The sequence below is a fragment of the Eretmochelys imbricata genome, chromosome 7, assembly GCF_965152235.1.
Source record: "Eretmochelys imbricata isolate rEreImb1 chromosome 7, rEreImb1.hap1, whole genome shotgun sequence".
Classification (NCBI taxonomy): domain Eukaryota; kingdom Metazoa; phylum Chordata; order Testudines; family Cheloniidae; genus Eretmochelys; species Eretmochelys imbricata.
In genome coordinates, this window is record NC_135578.1 from 89,847,977 (window position 1) to 89,868,901 (window position 20,925).

A 20,925-nucleotide genomic window follows, 5' to 3' on the forward strand; every position below is an offset into this window, starting at 1 on the left:
AAAGACCTTAATATGAAGGCAGCAAAATGGAAGTCTCTTCAGCCAATACACTACACCTTGTTGCCAAGAGGTATCATCTCTAGAAAAGAGTGGTTCAGGCTCAGTGTTCATTCAGTTCTTGCTTCAATAAATAATTTTTTTAAAAATTGGGGGGAGGAAAGGAAGAAAAAACAAGGACCTGATCCAGAGCTTACTAGAAGGTCAATATGTATCTTTTCACTGACTCCAATTAGCTTTGGCACAGGCCCTAATCAGTGCCAATTCTTGTGGTCTTGTGATAAAATGACAACTAGATTTTGAAGTGAAATGACCAGAAGAAGCACACAGTTCAGACAGTCATCCCTTAGGGGAGGATTTATTAGAGGGGATACTCTAGACCAGTGGTTCCCAAACTTGTTCCACTCCTTGTGCAGGGAAAGCCCTGGTGGGCCGGGCCGGTTTGTTTACCTGCCGCATCTGTAGGTTCGGCCAATCACAGCTCCCAGTGGCCGCGGTTCGCTGCTCCAAGCCAATGGGAGCTGCTGGAAACGGCATGGGCCGAGGGATGTACTGGTATCGAGCAGAGGATATTATTATAATAGACATTGCAGAATCTTGGTGGTCATCCAATGAAATTAATAGGCAGCAGATTTAAAACATACATAAGGAAGTTCTTCTTCACCCAATGCACAGTCAGTCTCTGGAATTTGTTGCCAGGGATGTTGTGAAGGCCAAAAATGTAAATGGGTTTGTCAATAAATATAAAGGAAAGGGTAAACACCTTTCTGTATACAGTGCTATAAAATCCCTCCTGGCCAGAGGCAAAATCCTTTCACCTGAAAGGGTTAAGAAGCTAAGGTAACCCCACTGGCACCTGACCCAAAATGACCAATGAGGGGCCAAGATTCTTTCAAATCTGGAAAGGGGGGAACAAAGGGTTTGGGCTGTCTGTGTGACTCTTTTGCCAGGAACAGACCAGGAATGCAAGCCTTACAACTCCTGTAAAGTTAGTAAGTAATCTAGCTAGAAAATGCGTTCGATTTTCTTTTGTTTAATGGCTTGTAAAATAAGCTGTGCTGGAGGGAATGTGTATTCCTGTTTTGTGTCTTTTTGTAACTTAAGGTTTTGCCTAGAGGGATTCTTTATGTTTTGAACCTGATTACCCTGTAAGGTATTTACCATCCTGATTTTACAGAGGTGATTCTTTTACCTTTTCTTTCATTAAAATTCTTCTTTTAAGAACCTGATTGATTTTTCATTGTTCTTAAGATCCAAGGGTTTGGGTCTGTGTTCACCTATGTAAATTGGTGAGGATTATTATCAAGCCTTCCCCAGGAAAGGGGCTGAGGGCTTGTGGGGGATATTTTTGGGGAAGATGTCTCCAAGTGGGCTCTTTCCCTGTTCTTTGTTTAAAACGCTTGGTGGTGGCAGTATACTGTTCAAGGACAAGGCAAAGTTTGTACCTTGGGGAAGTTTTTAACCTAAGCTGGTAAGAATAAACTTAGGGGTCTTTCATGCAGGTCCCAACATCTGTACCCTAAAGTTCAGAGTGGGGAAGGAACCTTGACAGGGTTAAAAAAAGAATTAGATGAGTGTATGAAGGATAGGTCTATCAGTGGCTATTAGTCAAGATGATAAGGGACACAACCCCATGCTCTGGGTGACCCTAAGTCTCTGACTGTCAGATGCTGGACCTGGACAACAGGGAAAGGATCACTTGATAGATGCTCTGTTCTGTTCATTCCCCCTGAAGCATCTCGTCCAGCCACTGTCAGAAGACAGGATATTGGGCTAGATGGACCATTGGTCTGACCCATGATGCCCATTATGATGTTCTTGAACTGAGACCTCAAATGCATTTCACATACGCCACAAAACAGCTCTCCAAAGTTAACTTTCAGTTGCTGCAAATCTAAACTCAGAAACTACACATCTACATCCCATGACCACTCAGTCAAATCATATTGTTCCATATATATCCCATACTGCAGTCTACATAAAAGTGAATTACATTAAAAGAAAGTTAAGGTTGCGAAGTCAAGCACTCGAAAAGTTAGGAAAGGCCTGTGCAACCTAATTCTATTCCCTACTGCAAATGCAGGATGATACAATCTTTAATTACAGAATGGGAGGGTGGTTACTGTGGAGGGGAGGTTGCGATGGAGGGGCGGTCGCCATGTAGGAGCGGTTATAGAATCATAGAAGATTAGGGTGGAAGAGACCTCAGGAGGTCATCTAGTCCAACCCCCTGCTCAAAGCAGGACCAACCCCAACTAAATCATCCCAGCCAGGGCTTTTTCGAGCTGGGCCTTAAAATATCTAAGGATGGAGATTCCATAACCACCCTAGGTAACCCAATCTAGTGCTTCACCATCCTCCTAGTGAAATAGTTTTTCCTAATATCCAACCTAGACCTCCCCACTACAACTTGAGACCATTGTTCCTTGTTCTGTCATCTGCCACCACTGAGAACAGCCTAGCTCCATCCTTTTTGGAACCCCCCTTCAGATAGTTGAAGGCTGCTATCAAATCCCCCCTCACTCTTCTCTTCTGCAGACTATACAAGCCTAGTTCCCTCAGCCTCTGCTTGTAAGACATATGCCCCAACCCCCTATTCATTTTCATTGCCCTCCGCTGGACTCTCTCCAATTTGTCCACATCTCTTCTGTAGCGGGGGAGCCCAAAACTGGACACAATACTCCAGATGTGGCCTCACCAGTGCCAAATAGAGGGGAATAATCACTTCCCTCGATCTACTGGCAATGCTCCTACTAATGCAGCCCAATATGCCGTTAGTCTTCTTGGCAACAAGAGCATGCTGTTGACGCATATCCAGCTTCTCGTCCACTGTAATCCCTAGGTCCTTTTCTGTAGAACTGCTGCTTAGCCAGTCGATCCCCAGCCTGTAGCAGTGATTGGGATCTTCCTTCCTAAGTGCAGGACTCTGCACTTGTCCTTGTTGAACCTCCTCAGATTTCTTTTGGCCCAATCCTCCAATTTTTCTCGGTCACTCTGAACCCTATCCCTACCCTTCAGTGTATCTACCTCTCCCCCCAGCTTAGTGTCATCCGCGAACGTGCTGAGGGTGCAGTCCATCCCATTATCCAGATCATTAATGAAGATGTTGAACAAAACCGGCCCCGGAACCAACCCCTGGGGCACTCTGTTTGATATGAGTTGACAACTAGACATGGAGCCATTGATCACTACCCATTGAGCCTGATGATCTAGCCAGCTTTCTATCCATCTTATAGTCCATTCATCCAATTCATACTTTTTTAATTTGCTGGCAAGAATACTGTGGTAGACCAAATCAAAAGCTTTGCTAAAGTCAAGATATATCATGTCCACTGCTTTCCCCTCATCCACAGAGCCAGTTATCTCATCATAGAAGGCAATCAGCTTGGTCAGGCATAACTTGCCCTTTGTGAATCCATGTTGACTGTTCCTGATCACATAGTCCGGTATGTCTCACTCTCTCAGGGCTGGAGTTACAAAGCAGAGATCCCATGGGTCAACCTGGATTAGCCCTAAAACACATTCTGATCTGACAGATTAGAACTCTGTGACCTTTTAAAGCTATAGGCTGTACCTCATGTGTGTGTATAGGTTTGCATGCATTAACTTTGTACTAAGGCATTTCTTTTCCTAGTTAATAAATCCTAAAATAGTTTACTATAGAATTGGCTACAAGCACTATCTTTAATGAGAGATCTAAGGTACAAATTGACCTTGGGTAAGTGACTGGTCTCTTGGGACTGGAAGCAACCTGAATCTTTTGTGATCTTTGGCATATAGCAATGTTTCTCAACCTTTTTGATACCAGGGACCAGCTTGCTGCCTTCCTAATTGTGTCAGGAAGATATCAGGGAACAGCACTGGTCCACAGACCAGTTGTTGAGAAACACTGTATAGCAATGGTGTATAGCAATCAACTGTCACTAAATTTAGTTTGCTGGGCTTGCAAGATAGACTGGAGTGCCCAAGGAGACCATCTGTGATTCCACAGTAAGACTGTTTTAGGGCTTTAGGAGATCACATTTGTTACAAAGTTAGTGAAATCTAATTACAGAGCATACAACCAGTTTGGAGTCTTTGCCCTGCTTTTTGACAGTCTGCCCTGAGGTTGGTACTCACTGTTGTGAACCACTTTGGACTGCATGACAGACACTTTTAAAAAACAGTTATTTTCCAAGGTTATTTCTCTTTTAAAATACATGTAAGGAATTTTGCTGGGGCTTGAAAGCCATATTTTGGGTAAATTCGTTTGTCATTTCTTAGAATGCTGTCTATTTGTATCTGCCAAAAGTCATTTTCTAAAAGGCATGTCAAATTAATATTAGTATGGTTCAGTGCAGAATGGATGACATGCACATAGTTATAGATTTTATTAGTAAACTGCAGAGTTCCTCTACCCCTAAACAGCAAAACGCAGTCACATTATGGGATTTAATAAAGGTGACATTTGTCTGTGAATAATACACAGCTACATACTATATTTGTACATAAAGGCTTCTTCACACAGACATAGCTCTAGTTTTCTCAGATGCTCTTCTTTATCATACAAATACATACTAGTGTTTTACAATTTACCAGCCAATAGCAAGTAGCTATAAGTCACCTGAAACAGTGACATGGACCAGAATTCTTATGTGAATGAGAATCTGATCTTTGAAATAGCTCTTCAGCATGGGATTGCTGCAGAGCTCCCACTTAGCTAAAACAGCCTAAAGTCTCATATCAAATAAAAAATATAAGCTGATATTGAGTAATTGTAGTAAACTCATCCTACTTTTATATGGTGAGAACATTATTGTTAATATTGTGGTCTTAAATGAATCCACAGCTGAATAGAGCACTATTCAATCCTCTCCCCTTCCTGCCCCCATGGAGGACATGGAAAGCACCATTGAGCCCTGGCTAGAGCACCTTCCACTGAAAAATAAAGTTAGGGCTTCAGCAATTGCAGGATCTGAAATTTCTGTCTGCTGAAACAAAACTCCCTGGCCTCGATTCTGGGTGCTGCTAGCACACATGGGTTGGAAAACCCACCAAGCCACAGGAAATTCACCCAGCATAAGGAGGACTGACTGGTGCCATAGACCATATGTTGCCCCATTCATATCCTCCCAGAATTGAAGAAAGTGAAACAGAAAAGGATGTAGCCGGGGTGAGGTGGGCTTCAGTATTCTGGGCTTCAGGAGCGTGTTTTACCTATGTTGGGGGTTGAACCAATGCCAAGCTAGTCCCAGAATCAGGAAGTTGCAATGTGGTGTGTTGTCTCTTGACACAACAAAATAACATTTAGAAGCCACATAGGCATGGCAGAGCTCCAGAGAACAGCGTCGACCAACATACCCTATATGACTAGGCCTAGTCATATAGGGTATGCCTACACTGCACACTAAGCCCAGGCTCTGACTCAGGTTTGATCCAAGCTTCCCTTCTGTCCACACACAAATCAGTTTGACTAGGGTCAGAAAGCACTCAGGACCCAGGTCCTAGAATTGTGCTGGAGGATGGGTCAGAGCCTGAGTCCTTCTGTGGCTTGGATCCAAGCTCTATAATTCTGCAGTGTGGATGCAGAGACCTGAGTCAGAAGCTGCAAACCTGAGTCAGAAGGCTTGTGTAGTGCAGTATGGACTTATTAACATGGCAGTGAGAGCCAGGTCCAGCAGTTGTAAGCCCAGGTTTACAATTCTTTGTGGACACTCAAGCGTAGGCTTGGAAACACCAAATCCACAATCCTGAGTTCCACAAACCTTGGTATACACTGTAGTGTAGATACACACTACTGCTCTGGCTGGTTTCTGAAACCAGACAAGGTGAGCACCACTTGACAGTTCACAAACTATTTAACATGCTACTACCCAATTCCTATATACTACTTGGTGCCAATCCCCTCCAAACTGAGTGTCATCGCACCAGAGACTCAGAGCCCTAGACTTCAAGGAGGATTTGCTGAGGATTTACAATGCATTTCAAGGGAGGGGCAATAGCACACCTACAGGAGAGTTACTTCAAACAATTCTTTCATATTCTCGAAGGGAAACAGAACAAAATAGTAAATATATAACCTGGCATTACTGTTCTAAATGTGACATTTTGAAAAAGAATACCTGATTTACACAGCTCACAGAATGGGCCCATGTTTGGACTACAGTCTCCATGAGAATCTGAAATGTGAAAGGAGATTGCCTGGAGAAACTCCATGGCTGCATTACTGCCATCATCTTCCTCCCTCATCCCACCCATCCCAGTTTGGAACTGCAGCATACATGGCTTCTGTTTAGTCTCCTTTCCTATTCACTAGCTTTTAGTTCTGTACATAGGAATTTGTTGGACCAAAATAAGAGAAAACCAAAAATAGTGCACTTAAAGGATTTCAATACCTACAGGAAAGACTGCTCAGATTAAAATATAACATTGGTCCCTATTTGGGGAAGGTTGTGCTTAACAAGGAGTAACACTAGTACTTTGTTGTTGTGAGGCAAGGCTGGCCAAATCTCAACACTTATGACATCTGTGATATTTTGACTGGCTTCATGCATATCTGAATAAATCAACATCTAAACTTAACACTGATCTGTTTTCCATCATTAACAGTAAGCAGAGTAAAATTAAAGACTCCAAGAAAAAAGTATTTGTACATGATTCAAAATTTCCATGTTTTGCTTAATCATTGAGTAGCCAAGCATAATGTCAATGAACCTCAAACAAGTAATTTGAATATATGGCATTAGATGTCATTGAGAGATATTTCCATTTGTAAAGCTGAAGTCAACAGCATTACTCGCTAAGCATTGTGTAAAATAAAATTAAACAGTTACTACAATAGCTGTGAAAAAAAAATTGTCCGTAAGAAACAGTCAAGTTTGGTTCTGTGCTATTTTCCACAAAGGGGCAGAAAAGTGACACGATTTGTAAATCTTGTGACAAGCAAAATAAAGCAGTTTACCCAGTAAATATTGCCTTTAACAGAAATTGGAGGTTGAAGGTGGGGGAGAATGCATGCCACACAGAAGAAAGGCCAGGGCAAGGCAAGAGGGTAAATTCTGTTTCTTATACCATTCATTACTGAGTTTACTCAGGGTCTACAGTGCTCACACTTGCAATGGGCAGAGCTGTTAGGAGAAAAGAGGAAGGCAAAAATAAAGGGTGAGTTTTTTTTAAAAGGAGTCATGACATTGGGAAATATGACCTAAAATCAGGGGTTCTGAACATTCCTCCAACTACTTCAGGAGATAGTTTCTTAGCATAACAGCAGTCTCACAATTATGTTTGTCTCTTAATGGCAATGATTTTTTTAATGAGAAGTCTACACAGATTAGAATAGATTGACCTTTTATAAATCTAAATATAATCTAAACACAAAAGGAGCGAGGAGTAGGGAACAAATTTTCACTGAATATTCCTTTGAATTTGAAAGTGAATTTAAGTTCTGCCCTTTTCGTTAGATTTTCATGGTCATTTTCTGCAAACTAATGCAACTACTCAGGAAAAGCCAAGTTTTAGTTTCAAAATTGGCTAAAAATGAATGTCAGATTTGCAGATTCAGTTGTAATATTTGCAATTTGAAAATTGGAAAGCCCACTCCTTCCATCACAGGGGCAAATATTCTTTACCATTCCCCCTGACCCCCCAAGCTGCTTCCCCCAGTATCACTTAGCCACCATCTTAACAAGAATAGAGTTAGCTGGCTGAAGTTCAGTCCTGTCCAGGATTGGAAAAGCCAGATATACATTTGTCAACACCACACATATCTTGGCAAAATTTGACATGATTGGTATTCTCTGCTCAGCAGAGGCTTAAGACTGCATTAAGAAGAACATTTGGGGGTTAGGATTCAAATATGTTGTAATCAGAGCTGCTTAGAGAAATTTGCACCGCTCTTGCCTCAATCTCTCTGATCACCTCAGTTTCACTAACATAAGAAACCTATATATAAAAAAGTGTCATTAAACTGACATTCACGACTGTTACTTTGCCACAGTTCGGAAGGAAGAGTGGAAAAAGACTCCCCAGGAAGTGGGTTTTATTATTATTATTATTTAAACTAGCACCATTTTTCTAATCAGGAAAACTTTTAAGGTCTAAACTTGGCTCATTAGAAAATAAATGGTTTGTATAAACCAGTGCTTCAAAATGACTACATTTCCCACATATAATTATGCCAGGGCAACTTCACTGAGGGTGCTGGCAAAATACCAGTTACTGGAATTCAGAAGAGAAAAACCTTGATGTACCTAAGGCTAATATGTTTTCATATTTATTCAAAAAAGAAACATTAAAAAAAGAAAAAAATTAAGTTTCCTTTTAGAGCAGCAAATGACATAAGTCTGCCCAGACTAGTCAGAGCATTCCGTTTTCCAACCTAATATATTAAATACTTACTGATGTAGTGGTTTGTACACACACATCTAAAAATATGTGCCACTACCCTTGCATCACAAACAATTTTTTTGTTAGAGTTGGATCTAATCCAGAACATCAACCCAACCAAGCCACCCAGACTCTGGGAAAGTTTAGATTCGGATCTGAATAGTAACTTTGTGACTTGGGTTTCTCTAATAATAGACTAAACCTGAAAACCAAATCCCCAGGGAAGTTCACTTTTGGATGAGGCTCTGGATTCAAATTTAATCATTTTGACCCATCATTACTTTTCATATCTCCTTCTTGCTGACACGGCCGGCTCTAGGATTTTTGCTGCCCCAAGCAAAAAAAAATTTTGGCTGCCCCCTCTTTTTTTCGTGCCCCCTATGCCCCAACTCCACCCCTTCTGAACCCCTTCCCCAAATCCCGGGCCCCGCCTCTTCTGCATTTCCCCTCCCCCCATTGCTTCCTGCGACTCCACCCCCAACCCCTCGCCCTAGCTCACCTCCATTCTGCCTGCTCCCCTGAACATGCTGCCGCTCCGCTTCTCCCCCCTCCCTCTCAGGCGAGGGCGAGGCAGCACGTTCAGGGGAGCGGGCAGAGTGGAGGGGAGCAAAGGTGGGGGGAGAGCGCAGGAAGTAACGGGGGGGTAGAAGAACTGCTCCCCACCCCAGCTCACCTCTGCTTCACCCCCACTGCCTCCCCCGAGCGTGCCGCCATTCGGCTTCTCCTCCCTCCCTCCCAGGCTTGCCATGCGAAACAGCTGTTTGGCGCACGGCAAGCCTGGGAGGGAGGGAGGGAGCAGGGGAGAAGCGGAACAGCGGCGACGCGCTCAGGGGAGCAGGCGGAGGCGGAGTGGAGGTGAACTGGGGCAACGGGGGCACATTTCTAGAGGCGGCGTGGCCGGCGCCGGAATGCCGCCCCTATAAATGTGCCACCCCAAGCACCTGCTTGTTTTGCTGGTGTGTAGAGCTGGCCCTGCTTGCTGAGGTCAAGCTGGATCTCATACATCAGAACAAATATTCAGCTAATTTGTGTGACATTGTAGCTCATAACTCTCAGGCCCCAGACTTCTAGAGATCAACAAAATATCATAAGCTCAATGGAAAAAACAAAAGATGGTCAGGAGGAATAAGACTTCTTAGTAACCCTTGTGCCTGCCCTCAGCAATTTTTAAGAGACCTTAGCTATTTCACATTGTGAGCTAGCCTATATGCTTGCAGAGAGAGATAAGAGGTGTTAAGATGCCCCTATATTCTTCCACATAGGGTACCTGCATTGCAGGTCACATCAAGGTGTGGGGAGAGCAGCTAGTATTGGGCTGCAACTGCACTGACTGCAGAAGTTGTCAAGAAGTGGACAGGCAGAAGCAGGCAGTAAATGGAGCCTTGGTTCTACCCTTTTCCCACATGCCAGGCAACTGATTGTGGGAGTAAGTTGCACCAAAGGGATGAACAGCTTAATTCCCCATAGAGCAGGGAAAAAGTTAGGTCTGAGAAGTCTGCCCCTGGGTCAGTGCAGCCTCATACTGCCCCTTACTTGGGGCGGATCATAAGGTTCCAGTCTAACCCTGTAAAGATCCAAGTAGCTAGTAAGCTAAGCCCAGTAAAGTAAAGGGAGCATCTGCTTGACCTTGAAGTTAGCACAAGGGTGACGACACAAACCTGAGATAAAGAAAACGTAAAGGTTCCCACTTTATCTCCTTTTTCTCTCACTACATCTCGAATCTGTTTATACATTTTATACTTACTAAAATGTGCACTTGCATGAGGCAGGACCTGGCAGACCATTGAGCTGTGTTCCTACTAGAGAGAGTCTCATTAAGATAACTTCAAGGACTTACATTATTTGTTACAAAACTTTCTATTTGAACAGAGAAGTTGTCATCCATCCATGCTGTGCCTCTGAGAGAGACTAATTTTTGCAAGCATGTGACTTTTTTAAAGCTTAACATTTTAATCTTCTCTTATACTGTTTTGTTGCATTTTAAAAAAACCTAGCAAAGTATTCATGCCAATGTTTCTTCCAGCTCACGTCACTTCTCATATCTGCAGTGTAACTGAAATATTCCACTTCACTTCGCAGTACTTTCCCACCTAAAGCCATGCAAGGTGAGCTCCCAACACAGAATAAGAGCCAGTTCTTTGCTTATTCCAGTGGCAGTTCAGCCTGAGTAACAACTACAGAGTTTACACATATCCTCCCTGATATATTTTGCTCTGCATCTGTGAAATCAGTTGTGGGGGAAGATGGCAGCATGTAAAGTCCACCAGCCAGACAAGGGATCAAATGAAGAGAGAGTTACAAGAGGTCACACTGAGTCCAAAAATCATTACAAAATTATCACCCATTATTAAACTGTCATTAAACAACAGAATTACCAGTTACCCTGTAAATACTCTTCTCTAATAAGTAGATGTGTTGTAGTTATATGTACTGTGTTGGAACTTGCACTCTGTGAATGAGGACTTACCATTTTAAGGGGGACATTGGGAAGAAGTATGCAGTCATTTAATTCACAAGTTAGGTTTTAAAGCCCACCTTGATGCCCCAGCAGAGCAGCACTACCAGGGCAGGGCAGCCACATTCCATTTGCTCTTGTCTACACTGGATATTTGTTGTGGGTTAATTTGTGTTATTTTACCTCTAAGTGCCTTGAGTCCACACACATTTTTTTGGCAAATATCTGGCATTTTAACATGCACTGTTAAACACATTTTGAAAGCAAGATTGCTGAGATGCAGGATGAGTAGATGCATCCCCATCTCAAAACAAGTTCTTCTACGGGTATCTCACACTGCTTTGCTGACTACCTAGGTCATCAGTCTGTTTCCTTATGTGCCTGCTACTTCTTGAAGATCATACTGACCAGATATCACCTCCCTGTTTACGTGCTGACACTCAGCCAGGTTCTCTCTTCTTTGATTCCAACCTGCGTGCAGTTCCCAGAACTGAAACAACTCCCAATCATTGATCAGTCATGCTTCAGCATGGTCTCTTACAAAGATCCTGGACTTCATTGTTCGAGTGACCAGAGAGATTGAAGTGTTCTCCACCTGGTTTTTGAATGTTATAATTCTTGATGTCTGATTTGTGTCCATTTATTCTTCTACGTAAAGACTGTCCAGTTTGGCCAATGTACATGGCAGAGGGGCATTGCTGGCACATGATGGCATATTATCACATTGGTGGATGTGCAGGTGAACGAACCTCTGATAGTGTGGCTGATGTGATTAGGTCCTATGATGGTGTCCCCTGAATAGATATGTGGACACAGTTGGTAACGGGCTTTGTTGCAAGGATAGGTTCCTGGGTTAGTGGTTCTGTTGTTTGGTGTGTGGTTGCTGGTGAGTATTAGCTTCAGGTTGGGGGGCTGTCTGTCAGCAAGGACTCGCCTGTCTCCCAAGATCTGTCAGAGTGATGGGTCGTCCTTCAGGATAGGTTGTAGATCCTTGATGATGCGTTGGAGAGGTTTTAGTTGGGGGCTGAAGGTGATAGCTAGTGGCGTTCTGTTATTTTCTTTGTTGGGCCTGGGTACTCTTCTGGCCCTGTCAATCTGTTTCTTCACTTCAGCAGGTGGGTAGTGTAGTTTTAAGAATGCTTGATAGAGATCTTGTAGTTGTTTGTCTCTGTCTGAGGGATTGGAGCAAATGCGGTTGTATTGTAGAGCTTGGCTGTAGACAATGGATCTTGTGGTGTGGTCTGGATGAAAGCTGGAGGCATGTAGGTAGGAATAGCAGTCAGTAGGTTTCCAGTGTAGGGTGGTGTTTATGTGACCATCTCTTATTAGCACCATAGTGTCCAGGAAGTGGATCTCTTGTGTGGACTGGTCCAGGCTGAGGTTGATGGAAATTGTTGAAATCATGGTGGAATTCCTCAAGGGCTTCTGTTCCATGGGTCCAGATGATGAAGATGTCATCAGTGTAGCACAAGTAGAGTAGGGGCATTAGGGGACGAGAGCTGAGGAAGCATTGTTCTAAGTCAGCCATAAAAATGTTGGCATACTGTGAGGAATGAATCCTAAAGAACTATGTTTTGTCTTATGGCATCAGCAAGAATTCCCAGGGAATGAAAGTAAAGTTACAGGAATGGAAAGGGGGAAATTGTCTGTCTATAAACATAAGCCAGCTTCAGTCCTCTACCTTTTCAAGATTTTTATAACAAACCATATACCTGAATGATGACTTGGGTGGAAGAAAAATGTCTGAATTAAAAAGAATCTTGTCTTGTAACTGGATGAATTTTTTTGCTTATGTGCATGTTGATAGAATAAGGTCACTTGGCCTCCCCACTCAGCTATACCCTACTCAGCTCCATTGGCAATAGCATATAAATAAGGATGTACATAGGAAATGGCAGTGCTTTAAGAGAAGAGATGTAGAAATAAGCAAATTGTAAACTGAATGATGATTTTTGCACATCTGAGATGGTTAGATAGTTACTAATAAATAGTAAGAATATCTTGTTTAAAGAAAGATGGGAAGATGTAGCAATACATATTTAGATCTAGGTCTTTGGTTTGGGCCAATCCCTAATTAGATGAAAATTGTCTCTCAGGTGTAGCCAAATGAATAGTGTTCCCCAGCTTAACTTGTCCGCACCCACAGGCTATAAAGATATGTAATTAAGTTCAGAAGTTCTATCATTGCTCTGTTTTCAATAATTCTTCTACAATGTGTGTTTATTTCTCTGTGAACTTACTAAAGCAATGATATGCATTCCTTATGACACTGAAGGGTAAGAAAACTCTAAATTGTGAATTCATTGTAACACTTTCGGTAACAATTCTATATTGATTCCATAACATTACAGCAATTTTAGAACCTTTAAAAAACACATTTAATGAATTCTGAATTCATTACTTATGTTTTTTAAATCACATTGTAAGTTTTATTCATTCCGCTGTGCTAAGAACAGGAGTGTTACAGTTATGCATCCGAAGAAGTGAGCTGTAGCTCATGAAAGCTTATGCTCAAATAAATTTGTTAGTCTCTAAGGTGCCACAAGTACTCCTTTTCTTTTTACAGTTATACACAGTATGTCAGTAAGATCACATGTGAGAGTGTGCAATATAGTTTAATACTAAAAGACACAGGTATATTTTTCATGCACCTGAGAAGTGTTATTGTTTTATTATAGTATAATAATTCTTTAAATTCTGTAGCACATAGGGCCACTTACTCAGCCACTGGCAAAGCTGGGAACAAAATCCAGGAATTCTGATTAACATGCATGTCCTGGAATGCGTAATGGCTGTAACCAAACAAAAGTCATGTATGTTTTTAGGGGGTATGGAAGGAATTGGGATTTCTGTCTTTGCTTTAATTTTTGTTCTCATTGAGAGAAATTAGATTGCTGGACTTCGCTTACTCTTCTCCAAGAGCTGGAGTATCGGGGTCGAATGGAGAGTGCTCTGCCATTGATTTAATGGGTCTTCATTAGACCCACTAAATCGATCCCTGCTTCATCGATTGCAGAAGCGTCGATCTCCCCATTGTGGAGACCAGTCCAAAGGGATGTCAAATGGGTAGGTTGTCTCACAGTAAGAGAAAAACTATGAAAATTCAGCAACTTTGCTCTCAGGATTTCCTCAACATTGACTCATCACAGTGGATAGGCTGGGTTTCCTTCCTCTCTTCTCAATGGAATTAGTCAGGAGTCCTAAACCCACAGATCTCTGAAAACAGGAGAAGGCCCAGGAGCATCCTGTTTGATTTCATGCACATCCCTGTGGCTGCGACTTGCCTTCAACCCCCATGGCTGCATAGTCTCCCAGCATGGACACTGCCTCTGAATTGTTCCTCAAGAGGACTCCCAGTTGTGCAGTGGCCCACATCTATCAATGTAATGCTAACTTGGTTAATATTATCTTGTGCTGGATGCCCTGGGAAACTGGAGGGAAGAACAGTACATAGAGTGTCAGTATCATTGTCCTTGTCCCCAGCCAACTATTCCCCCTTCTCCACAAACAATCCTGATTCACATGCCCACATAGGGGTTTCCATGGGATTGGAGGAAGGTGCTGTTGAGCCACGGATCCCATCCTTCCACTCCCCATAGGATAATGTTCTGATATCCTATAACGTGTCCCTTCATAACCACTGTATAAATAATCCAAGAGCTCCATCATCACTGTTGTACTCCTATTGCAAGAGCTGTCAAGTGTGGAGTAGGAACAGAGCTCAAGCTGGAGCTCTGTAGATAAAGAGGATTAGCTCTGTACGTTTATTGAATTCCAGAAGACCATACAGTTGTCCTCTGCTTCTGGAAGCCCAGGTAAGGGCGAGGTGTGGTCAGGTTGACCCAGCTGGAGTTTATGGGCACCAAAAGCTTTAAGTTATTATTGCTTTGGAATATCCAGTTATAATCCCCAATGCAGACCTTACATAATTCTCAGCTCATGAAAGACAACTGGCAAAACTCAGCTCAAATGTACTGGGCTTATCATCAGAAAAACTTGATAAGTGAATCAGAAATCCAGCAGGTTTCAAAGGTCTTGTACAATGCCATTTGTCTTACCCAATGGAAGCATTAAGTATTCCTCTGATACAGTGGAAGTTTGATTACACTACAAACATCATAAAACGAGTGTTTGGAGATGTAGGAAACTTAGGAAAACCGCTATGAATTAGTTTTCCTCTTGCATTCTTTAGTTTGTTAGGTTGAATGGATCAAAACAGACCAAGAGACAGAAACATACCAAGGACATTTTAACAGAGGAGTTAAGTGAGACTTTCTTGGAGTCAAAATTACAATAATTATCTGACGAAAATGTCTCCAAAATAGAGTCCCTTTTCCCACCTCCAAAAGGCCGCAAAACCAAGAAAAAGCCCCAAGTTGTATGATAAATATGAAATTAAAGAATTAAAGTTAGCTGAAGTTTGGTTAAGGAAATGTGTGTGTTGTAAAGAAGGAACCTGACTAGCAAGTAGAAGGAAGGCCTTGAAAATAAGTTATAAGGCAGGAAGGAATGAAATATGGAGGACGCCTGGTTCAAAGAATCACTAATGAAATAAGGGAAAGTTTCTAAAAAGGCAGCCTCTGACTAGTAGGGGTGATTACAGATGGTTTTAAATAAGATAAATAATCTGTTTTACAATGAGCCAACATAGCCCTTTCCAACTCACCAGGGTTAACATACCAGTGTTAAAGCCTGTGTGAACCCAGGTGTAATGGGGAAAAAACTGATGGGCAGTCAGAAGGCAGAGAGGAAAGAACCTGGGAATGAAGAAGGCTGCAAATCTTACTTGGATTCATACTGGAAATAAGGGTGAACCCATTTGTAGGTACCCTGATCAAATGGTTAAATATTTTGTTACTGTTTGGATGTTGTAAATTGCTTATTATTTAGGCATGTTTAGAGAAATTGTGTAAATACCGTTTGGCCTTCAGAATAAAAAAAGGAATTTATGGTTAAATTAGTGTTTGGTGATATTAATCATTTCAAATATTAATAAATACATCCAAACCAAGTGCTTCACACTTCAGTTAATCTTCTCCCGAGCCTGTTCCCTAGTCTCTTACACCCAGCATTCTCTACTACTTTACCCAAAAGACAAGCTACTGTCCTGCTTCATAATGCCCTTCTCCCCCCACAGCTATGCCACTCAACTCCCTCTCTCACACAAGATCGTTTTACCCTAAATTACATATCTGCAATTCTGCTCTTTCACACTCACTATTTCCTACCCCCAGAAGGCGAAAGTTGTGCCATTAGGTTTGCCGCTCTCCAACTTCGCACCCCAAATATTCCTCCTTTAAGATGATCTCCCACTCATGTACCTTTATTCATTATACACTGAAATTTTGGGCTGATGTCAGTGCTGTTGCCTTCCTCAGCTCCATATTGGCTCCTGATGTCTTGGTTATTGTCCCTGAGGGCTGAAAATGTACTCACTAGATAGTATACGTGTACCAATGGCCAGGGGCGGCTTTACCACTTTTGCTGCCCCAAGCAGTCGCCACCAAATTGCCGACCCCGGAACAGCGGTGGAGCTGCTGCCGACCGGCCGCCAAACTGCCGTCGCGGGACACGGCCTGCCGCCCCATTCTGAATGCCGCCCCAAGAACCTGCTTAGAAAGCTGGTGCCTGGAGCTGGCCCTGCCAATGGCATAAAAGGGACGGAACAGCTGACAACTACAGAATTTATGAGACTGGTTTTCCTTTTTCTGCTCCAGCACCCCTGGGCTAATCAGCCCAATGATCAGCATGAATTTCAATGAAGTACCAGTACATCATTCCAGAACACATCTTTGACTATTAATGAAAAATAGTTTATTTACAAAAATAAATTTGTCACCCCATTCATGGCCTCAATCTCTAGCTAAGCTCCTGCCAAGATAAGAAAAAACAGAAGCTTATTCAAAATAACTTCTGATACAAGAACAGAATCAAAATGTCTGACCTATACGTACTAAGTCTCTTGCATCTACTAATGTTATCATTAAGAGGCTGGGCCAAACTTGAAAAATTCCACTATTTCAACAAGCATTGTTTCTCTCTTGGCAGTTTTCTGAAAAAAGTTTGATTTTGTTGTCTAATTTTATACTAGTACAAAAGGACGCAACATATTTAAAAATTAGCAATGAGATCTGAAAATGAGTTCACTGGCCACCATATTTTTAAAGTAGGTCAAAAGTCACTGACTATACAGCATATACAGAATAGACTGTTTGCAATGAAAAAAGGAATAAAAAACAAATAAAGCAGTTCTTAACAAGTCTCTGCATTCTGTTCTTTACTGTTTCATTTTTACTGTACACATTTTATAAGACTAATATCTAGCATTGGTCAGACTGTTTGTTACAAACAAACAATGTGTTTCTTCTATTCTGTTTAATTTTTTATGGCAATGAGGCCACTACATTCAAGTGCATTAAGTGATGCTATATGTTTGGGAAGATCACGTGCATCTTGCGTATGGAATGAAAAGTGGGAATGTTTGAGTTGGTTCTTCGATCCTGAAGGATTTTGTTCCACAGTCAAATTATTGGATTTAGTCTTGTTTATAAATTGTCTACAGAGAGGTCATGGTTTTTATGATTTTTTTAATTATTTTGCAATTGTTTGAATACCTTTTACAAACATCTGCACCTATGTTCTGGGGTCTCCTCCCCTCTGCCCCCAACTGAAATGCTCTCTCAAGTATTCAACATCTGGAGTTTGCCATTTGAAGCTGTCATGTGACATGGTTTTTGTTTCCTGTTTGAATGACCTAACCTTACCAATAGGAGGAGTGCCTAAAGAAATGATTGGGGCACTCTCAGGCCATGTTCACTACTGGCTAAATCGGCACAGCTGCGATCAATGCAGCAGTGTCAATTTAGCAGATCTGGTGAAGACACACTAAGTCGATGGGAGAGTGCTCTCCTGTCAATGTCTGTACTCCATCGCCACGAGAGGTGGAAGCTATGTCAATGGGAGAGCGTCTCCTGTTGACATACAGCAGTGTCCATACTGAGCTAAGTCAACCTAAGTTTTGTCAACTTCAGTTACATAAATGAACTAGGGTAACTTAGATCAACTTACAGCATTAGTGTAGACCAGCCCCTAGACATGCACATCACAGACTCTAAAGGAAACTTTCTGCCAGGTGGAGGTGGCAGCAACAAGGGCTGGGTTCAATATCTAAGGGTACAACTCAACAACACAAAACAGAACTGGCTTGAGCCCCACACCCAGTGATCTGGGAGAATTAACCTCTAACCCAGGCATCTCTAAGAGGCAATACTTCCCTCTCGTAAGCACTGAGTCTGTGTATAGCAAAGACAATGCAGGAAAAGGACCCCAGCATTAATTCATGAAAACACCACAATCATGATTTGAAAGCCTGTGACTGTGAGGTAACACTCACCCTGAAGTACGTTGGGCGGTATCTTTTGCCTCAGTTTCTCACCTTGTGGTGTCAAAGTCCAACAAACAAATATTCCTTTAACGTGCTCCTCCTCTCTCCCTCCACTACACCCACTTACAGTCGCTTGGTCAGCTAAGACCCAGAGTTCAGAGGTGTGCTCACATGAGTGCATGTGAATGGGGAGTGCAGGAGGGGAAGGTATCGAGCAACACCTCAGCTGCTGGAGTAGCCTCTGCAACTGGCTCACGGTTACTACTCTTCATTTTGCCTTCACTATCAGCTGCTGCTGCCACTCACTCTGCCACAGTGCCGTTGTTCACTCTGCCACCACAGGCCACTGCCACCACCCCTCTGCTGATGCTCTTTGCCACTGCTGGCTGCTGTGTTCTGAGGTTCCACCACTTACCCCAGCTCTCAGTGATTTCAGCAGGTAGTGGGGAACCTCACTCCTAGTGCAGGCTCCTTCACTGCAATATTGTCGCACCCCATGTCTAAGGCTCAGCACCCGGTTACCAGTGATTTCAGCTCTAGTGATCACTGAGCAAAACAAGGATTCTCTATTGAGTTTAATCAGCTTGGTCTTTCAACAGTGGAGAAAAGAGGGTCAAATTGTGCCTAAGACTTAGGCAGAGCCCACACCACCAGGTAGGAACACCTGTCCCCACCCTCTCTCTCTCTCCTTCACTGGAATTTGACATCCTTTCCCCCTGCTTAGTAACTGAGATTCAGTTTAAGGTGACCCCCACAGTCAAAGCAGGCTAAGTACAGTTCTGCTGCCCTTTACTCATACAGTCATGGTAACATTTCATTGTCCCTGCACTCAATACTAAATTGGTTTGTAACCAAGCACCAGCCAAAATTGAACACTTTGGCAAAGCAGCTCCACTTGTTGAATACCAAGGCAAAATAGGTGTGTTTATGCAATTACAGTCTGTTCCTGAATTCTTTCCCCCCCCACACTCCCGCCCCAGCTCATCACTAGACAGCACGGGAGAGCTCATTCAGATCTTGCTTATACATTAATAGTCATGTGTGGCAGAGCTCCTTCTCCACCACAGCGGGTTCTGCACCTCCTCTTAGCGGCTCGCTGGGGGATTCCTCTCTCCCTGGGAATTTCCCCACACCCCTGGATTTATTGCCCTCACATTGTCTGGGCAGCGGTTCCTCCCAGCCTCCCTGACAGGGGAGGGGAAGGGGAGCCTCTTAGTCTCTGGTAACTCCTCTGGGTGTAGTGGCGGCAGTCCAGGCACCCAGTTCAGTCTCTGCCCTCTGGCGGGGTCTCTTCTCCCCAAGCCTCTGGGGCCTGGAAGGGCTGTATGCCCTATTGGGCAAGATTTCCCCTGCGCTTCACCTCTGTACCTGTGAGGTCTGTCTCCAGCGTTTGTCAGTGTCTGTGCTGTCTGGCTCTCCAGTAGCACGCCTGCTCCCCACAGCTCCTATTGCGCACACCTATCTGACTGGAGGGGAGACTTTCAACGGGTTCTGGCAGGCCCTTGATTGGGCCCAGGTGTCCTAATTAACCTGGAGTAACCTGCTTAACCTGGGGCTAATATATCTGCCTGGGTGCATGTGCAGCCCGGCAAGTAATTTTTGTTTTTACCGCTGTCTTATGCCAGACTGCATTACCATGAGCTTCCCCCTGAACCCCTTCCTGAATGGGCTGATGGGGAAGCCAGTGATGGTGAAGCTGAAGTGGGGGATGGAGTACAAGGGCTACCTGGTGTCTGTCAACTGCTACATGAACATGCAGCTTGCAAACACAGAAGAATACATAGATGGTGCATTTTCAGGAAGAATTGGTGAAGTTTTGATAAGATGTAACAATGTCCTGTACATCAAAGGAGTAGAAGAAGAAGATGGAGAAATAAGAGAATAAGTTTGTATATTTCTGGAAAATCAAGATCAGTTTTTCACAAAAAATAAATTTAAAAAAATCACTCTCCTAAAGCTGTCTGGCCTCACCCCGCCACACAGGAAACAATGCAATTTGGTGATACTTCTAGGATCACATGGCCTTCCTCTCCTGTCAGAAAGGTACTTCAGGAAATAATAAACATAGAGTCTAAATATCATAAACCTCTACTACAGTATGTTGAATTAATGCAGTATTATACATCGAATTCCAGACCCAGAAGAATAAAATGACTCCTTCTCCATGTCACTGTTCTTACATTTATTACTTAATAATGAAAGACCTCTGTCGGTCAAATTCCTTATTAGCATAATTATGTGGCCTTCAATTTCAGCCATCAGAAAATTTTGCCCAATATTAAAACATCTCTTACTACTACATAAGAATAGCCATAGTGGGTCAGACCAATGGTCCATCTATCACAGTATCCTGCCTTCTGACCGCGGACAATGCCAGATGCTTCAGAGGGAACGAGGAGAACAGGTGATCATTAAGTGGTCCATTCCCAACTTCTGGCAATCAGAGGCTAGGGACACCCAGAGCATGTGGTTGCATCCCTGATCATCTTGGCTAACAGCCATTGATGAACCTATTCTCCATGAACCTATCTAGTTCTTTTGAACTCCATTATAGTTTTGGCCTTCACAACATCCCCTGGCAAGGAGTTCCGCAGGTGTACTGTGCCTTGTGTTAAGTAGTACTTCCTTTTGTTTGTTTTGAAACTACTGCCTATTCATTTCATTGGGTGTCCTTTGCGTCTTGTGTTATGTGAAGGAGTAAAGAACACTTCCTTATTCACTTTCT

The 20,925-nt window shown here is 42.9% G+C and overlaps 1 pseudogene; it reads left to right on the forward strand.

Annotated features, from left to right (window-relative positions):
- Positions 1 to 19,836: 19,836 nt before the first annotated feature.
- On the forward strand, positions 19,837 to 20,085 carry LOC144268266 (small nuclear ribonucleoprotein F pseudogene; annotated as a pseudogene).
- Positions 20,086 to 20,925: the final 840 nt, after the last annotated feature.